Source organism: Oryctolagus cuniculus, chromosome 12, assembly GCF_964237555.1.
Source record: "Oryctolagus cuniculus chromosome 12, mOryCun1.1, whole genome shotgun sequence".
In the NCBI taxonomy this organism is placed as follows: domain Eukaryota; kingdom Metazoa; phylum Chordata; class Mammalia; order Lagomorpha; family Leporidae; genus Oryctolagus; species Oryctolagus cuniculus.
This window is the reverse complement of record NC_091443.1, coordinates 65,526,053-65,532,446: the sequence shown is the minus strand read 5'-3', so window position 1 is coordinate 65,532,446 and position 6,394 is coordinate 65,526,053. Positions and strand designations below refer to the sequence as shown.

The 6,394-nt window shown below is 48.9% G+C and overlaps 1 protein-coding gene across 6 annotated transcripts in view; it reads right to left on the bottom strand.

Annotated features, from left to right (window-relative positions):
* The window catches only part of SNAP23 (synaptosome associated protein 23), a 38,167-nt gene extending 32,913 nt beyond the window's left edge, over positions 1-5,254 (bottom strand). The window contains exon 1 of one of the 6 annotated variants that reach the window (XM_008268794.4): positions 5,120-5,254. The gene's annotated coding sequence lies outside the window, so the exon portion shown is untranslated. Of the gene's footprint in view, positions 1-1,269; positions 1,518-5,119 lie in introns of those variants that run through there. The other 5 variants (XM_051821711.2, XM_008268797.4, XM_008268791.4 and 2 more) reach the window with 5 other exon arrangements.
* Positions 5,255-6,394: the final 1,140 nt, after the last annotated feature.

The following is a 6,394-nucleotide window of genomic DNA, read 5'->3' as shown; positions in this document are numbered from 1 at the left end:
TGGCACAATAAGTCATTCCTATTCTGAAACTAACGAAACAGCAATTTTCTAGCGTAATACCACATACCACAAGCACCTAAAAACAAAAAACTCCAACAAGTCTCAGGTAAGTGGTTACACTGCAGGGTAACCAGGATCGCTTAATTTACTTTCACCTGACCTGTCACTGGAGCATGGTGATATTAGAAGACGTGTTTCTCCTATTTGCTAGTATTTATACTACTGTGTTCTTTCTCATTACCTCTTGCCACTTTAAAGAACAAATGGTAATAGACCAAGGGATGCCTTTGGCATCAATTTAGCTAGTGGCAGGAATAGTAACTTTTCGTATTTTGCTAAGAAATCTTTTACGATTAGATCTCAAACTATTCTAGCTAATGATGTCTCAGGAATTTCAAGTGTGTATTTTCCAGGATAGGCAAGAACGTGGGAGAGCCACTTTCATCTGGCCATGCTTGCACTATCGCTATTTCACTGAGACATCGGGGGCCTACAGAGTCTTATCCCGCTCAACTCTTGCCAACACCTGCGATGAAGACGCGACACTGTTCTCCCAGAGCTGAGGGAGCACCGACAGAAAGCTGTCAGGGTCCAAACCCGTCTCAGCCGCAGGCACCCTGCCTGAACCTTCACCCCAGGAGAGACAAACAGCGAGAGGCTGAATGACACTCCCTTCTTGTCTTTTGCTCAAACGGGATATCTTTCAGTTTCCTCTACCATCAGTTGCCTTTCCTAACACTGCGGTGACTAATGACTAAAGACGAGAAAAGGGATGAAGTGAAACAGCATTTTACGGCGCTCTCCCCCCACCACCACCCCCGCTACTTCAACCTCGAATTGTACAATTCGTCCTCCGACCCGTCCCTTCGCGCGTCCGCAGGAAAGCCAAGGATGGACTCCCCCAGCACAATCCTTCACATCAATTATATCAGTGCTGTGTCCTCGGTGCGGCCACCATGAAGTCTGTAACCCCGACCACAGCAACGCCGGGTGCGGCGGGCGAGGGGCTGCGAGTTCCCCTCTGCCAGGCTTCGAGGAAGAGCCCCAGAACCACCTTGCCGCCATCCCCACCCTCCGCCAGCCCCTGGATGGTCTCCCCGCGCCTCGCGTCCTCGCTCTGGGCCCGATCTGCTGATTCTGGGCCAACGTGCCCCTTCCTCTCCTTCAGCCCGACCCACCAACTTTTCAACAGTCACAATATACTACTTCTTCTCATGACATCAGCCAAATCTTCACCTCCGTCCGTCCCCCCAGCCCTTGGAGACTCACCTGGGAGCTCCCGACCACTGCTCCCTGGCCGCGGCAGCCCGGACACCCCGAGACCGGACTTGGAGCTGCGCCCTCCTCGCGCCTGCGCGCGCCCTCCTCGCGCGCCTGCGCACTTCCCGGGCGCCTAGGCGGCGGACACACCCCTGCGGCTGGAGCCAATCACGGTGCGGGGGTTTAAATCTCCCTGCCACGCAGGCCGGGAGCCTGGGAACTCACCCGTTAACCGGACGGGTTCCAGTCCCGCCTGCAGGTGGGAAGTGTTCCCGCAGCAAACTTTCACCGTGTGCCAGGCACCGTGCGGGATCCGCGCTGAGGAAGAGGAGGTGGAGGGAAAGGGCCTTTTTCATCTTTGTACTCTGGGAGAAAGATGGGCCAGAGTGCAGTGCAGGGCACAGAGGAAATCCGAGGCGCCTGGGGCTCACAATGAGCAACTTTTCTTAGCAATATCTGGAAGGGTTCCTGGAGGAAGTGACTTTTGCGACAAGAAGGATAAAGTAAGAGTTCTCCGGAAGTCCGGGAAAGAGGGAAGTAAAGTTTTCCAGGCTGTGGAAACAGCATATGCCAAGAACAACAAGGCGCTTTCTGGAAATTTCTTGTAGTTTATTCTTTTGAGAGGCTTAGAGTTCATCGTACATCCCTGAGTGTAGGGGCAACAAATAAGCTTTGTTTAAAAGACCAGCACAGCCAGATACTGGAAAGTCTTGGAATTTTGGAATAGTGAGCCTAGACTGCACACCATGGCCACTGAAAGCTTTAGAAGGTTTTTAAGCAAGCAGATGATTATTTTAAACCATGTTTTGAGGACCCATTACATGCACCTCTAAGAATAAAACAAGATACTAGCTTTTCTTTCATTTATGTTTTGGTGTTCAATAAAAAGTAGTCTGTTCCAAAGGGATCAAGGAAGATGACTTAGAGGTGACTTTTTAATTTAGTAACACAGAGGTCAGAAGTGATCTTGGTGAAAGCTGTTTGGTTAAATGAAGGGACTGAAGACTAGATTGCAGGGCTGGCATTGTGTCACAAGTCACTTTCTACAGTGCTGGCAATCCCATATGAATGCTGGTTTGAGTCCTGGCTGTTCCACTTCCAATCTAGCTTCTGCTAATGTGCCTGGGAAGGCAGCAAAGATGGTGCAAGTCCTCAGGCGCCTGTCACCCATGTGGGAGACCTGGGTGTAGTTCCAGGCAGCTGTTGCAGCCATTTGGGGATGAACCAGCGGATAGAAGTGCCCTCTGTCTCTCTGTAACTCTTTCAAATATTTGAGAGAAAGATCTTCCATATGCTGGTTCACTCCCCAAATGGCCACAGTGGCTAGGACTGGACCAGGCCAAAGCCAGGAGCCAGGAGCTTCATCCAGGTCTCCCACGTGAGTGGCAGAGACCCAAATATTTCGGCCATCTTCCAGTGCTTTTCCCAGGCCATTAGCAAAGAGCAGTAGCTGCACACGAACTGATGCCCATATGAGATGCTGACATTGCAGATGGTAGCTTTACCTGCTGCACCACAATGCCAGCCCCATAGATAAATGTAAAAACAAAACAAAACAAAATACTGATTGCAATAGTTTGGAGATGGAAGTGATGCAGAAATGGGGACAAGGTGCAGAATATTTTTTGAAAATTTGGCTTTTTTTTTTTTTAATTTTTGACAGGCAGAGTGGACAGTGAGAGGGAGAGAGACAGAGAGAAAGATCTTCCTTTTGCCGTTGGTTCACCCTCCAATGGCCGCTGCGGCCGGTTTGCTGCGGGCCATAGCAGCGAGCTGGACTGGAAGAGGGGCAACCGGGACAGAATCTGGCACTCTGACCGGGACTAGAACTGGGTGTGCCGGTGCCGCAAGGCGGAGGATTAGCCTATTGAGCTACGGTGCCAGCCTGAAAATTTGGCTATGACATGGAGGAAAGAGAGGATAATGTGGGGTCAAGGCTTTTCATTTCTGTATTTTACTTTGAAAAAATTTTTAGATTTATTTATTTATTTGAAAGGCAGAGTTACAAAGAGAAAGGGAAAGAAGGAAAGTATTTGAAAGACATAGTCACAGAGAGAGGTAGAGTTATTCTATCTGCTGCTTCACTCCCCAAATGCCTAGAATGGCCAGAGCTGAGCTGATTCGAAGCCAGGAGCCAGAAGCTTCTTCTGTGTCTCCTGTGTGGGTGCAGGGGCCCAAAGACTCAGGCCATCTTCTACTGCTTTCCCAGGCCACAGCAGAGTGGCTGGATTGGAAGTGGAGCAGCCGGGATTCAAACTGGGACCCATATGGGATGCCTGTGATGCAGGCCGGGGCTTTAACCCGCTGCGCCACAGCGCTGGCCCTGAGGTTCTTGAGAGGATAAGAGTAGAGGTGATTCACACAGTGGTGCAGGGCCCAGCAGTGTAGCCCAGCAGCTGTGATTCTGACATCCTGGGTCCTAGCTGCTCAACTTCTGATCCAGCTCTCTGCTAATGTGCCTGGGAAAGCAGTGAAAGATGGCCCAAGTACTTGGGCCCCTGCTCCTCAGGCACCTGGCTTCAGCCTGGCCCCAGCCCAGGCCATTGTAGCCATTTGGGGAGAGAACCAGCGGATGAAAGCTCTCTTTCTTTGTCTCTCCCCGTCTCTGTCAAATAAATAAATAAATAGTTGTTTTTTTTTTTTAAGTCCTGGTGGAAGAATTCGTCTTGAAGAGGAGAGAAAGGAGTTACCTCTTTAATCACGATAAGAGGAAGTATTTGTAAATTTGTTTGTTTAGTAACAGGAAGTTAAAGAAGTTCTCATTTTTTTTTTTTTATAGGCAGAGTGGACAGTGAGAGAGAGAGACAGAGAGAAAGGTCTTCCTTTTGCCATTGGTTCACCCTCCAATGGCCGCCGCAGCCGGCGAGCTGCGGCCGCCGCACCGCGCCTATCCAAAGGCAGGAGCCAGGTGCTTCTGGCCGCGGCGCCGGCCAGAAGTTCTCATTTGATGACTTGTTACCTCTGTGAAGTAGGAGACAAGGTCATCTGTTAGTGGAGAAGGAGGTGGTGTTTGCAGTTAGAAGGAAAGCTGAAGTTCTGGAATGCTGTTGTGGAAAGTGGTAGAGCAAGTGGACCAGAGAAAAGTAGTGGGACTAGAAAGCAATGTTGAGGGCCTGCTTAAGATTGATAAACATGAACTCACCAGTTTCTGTCTTCATGTAGTTTTCTCAAGCCATAATCACTTTTAAGAGCAGAGGTGGAGAAAAATAGATGATTAGGCTGGCGCCGTGGCTCACTAGGCTAATCCTCTGCCTGCGGCGCTGGCACACTGGGTTCTAGTCCCGGTCAGGGCTCCGGTTCTGTCCCGGTTGCTCCTCTTCCAGTCCAGCTCTCTGCTGTGGCCTGGGAAGGCAGTGGAGGATGGCCCAAGTCCTTGGGCCCTGCACCCGCATGGGAGACCAGTAGGAAGCACCTGGCTCCTGGTTTCAGATCAGCGCAGCACGCCAGCTGCAATGCCCCAGCCATAGCGGCCATTTGGGGAGTGAACCAACAGAAGGAGGACCTTTCTCTCTGTCTCTCTCTCTCTCTCACTGTCTAATTCTGCCTGTCAAAAAAAAAAAAAAAAAAAAAAAAAAAAGGATGACTAAATTCACTTAGGATTGGCATGGTCATTGACACAATACCCCAGTTCTCAACTAAGGGCAATTTTGTCTGCTAGTGGACACCTGGCAATGTCTGAAGATGTTTGGATTACTGTATTGACAGGGAGGGGGCTGCAGGGTACTGTAGTGTCTACAGGCTTCCAGTGTCCAGGGATGTTGCTGAACCTCTTAGAATGCTCAGACAGACCCTGACAACATTTGGACCCTTCTCCAAAATGTCAATATTCCAGAAATTGAGAAACCCTCATCTAGGTTACCTTGGTGCTCTCCAATATCTGACCTTGGTCTTCTGCAGGCTTTTCTTTGGACTTTTTGGCCCTGAGCTTATCCTTAACGCAGTTCTTCCATTGTGTGCCTTTAAAGGAGCGTAGAATGAGAAGCATACAACAGACCTTGGGTGTTTCAAGGACTTGTGATGTCACAAATACAGAATTAGAAGAGACGCAAACCTCTAGAAGCAAATCTGGGTTTACACACAAATGAAGGTAACTGCTTCCTTTGATTTGAAGCACTGATGGTCTGGTTAAACAGAGATGTTATTATAATTTCAATAATATATAGAGGAGTAACACTGAGGCAGGAGACAGGGCCAACTAGGGAAGCTAAGAAAAGCAAATTCTAAAACTCTTTTTCTCTCAATCTATGCCTCCCTTGTCCAAGAACTTGAGGTAGGAGACAAAAAAAGGGCCAATTGGGGAAACTGAGAAAAAGAAACGACAGGAAAAAAAAAAAAAAAGAAAGAAAAAGAAATGCTAAGCTTAAAACACCTTTACTTAAAAACTGTACATAAGTTTGACAACAGCCAGATGGCTTACACACCAGATGACTTCAAAAACACACTAACAGCCGGCGCCGCAGCTCACTAGGCTAAACCTCCGCCTTGCGGCGCCGGCACACCGGGTTCCAGTCCTGGTCGGGGCGCCGGATTCTGTCCCAGTTGCCCCTCTTCCAGGCCAGCTCTCTGCTGTGGCCCGGGAGTGCAGTGGAGGATGGCCCAAGTACTTGGGCCCTGCACCCCATGGGAGACCAGGATAAGTAAGTACCTGGCTCCTGCCATCGGATCAGCACGGTGTGCCTGCTGCAGCGCACCGGCCAAGGCGGCCATTGGAGGGTGAACCAATGGCAAAGGAAGACCTTTCTCTCTGTCTCTCTCTCTCTCTCTCTCTCACTGTCCACTCTGCCTGTCAAAAAAAAAAAAAAAAAAAAAAAAAAAAGACACACACTAACAGCCCCTCACTCAGGATCAACTCCTATGAAATCACAGCTCCAATTATCTTCAGGACCTCAATCTAAGCTTTGATTATTGGCCTCTTCTCTCTTAAAGTGGGTGTGTTTGTTGCCTATTATAAACCTTTGCTGTAAAGGCTTACTGTTTGTGTGAGCCTCATTCAATTCATCATCTGAGGCTCAGAAGAACCTGTACCTGGTCCTCACCTTTCTACTCCCATAACACTTTACATCATTTTTTTTAAAGATTTATTTTATTTATTTGAAAGAGTTACAGAGAGAGGTAGAAACAGAGAGAGTTCTTC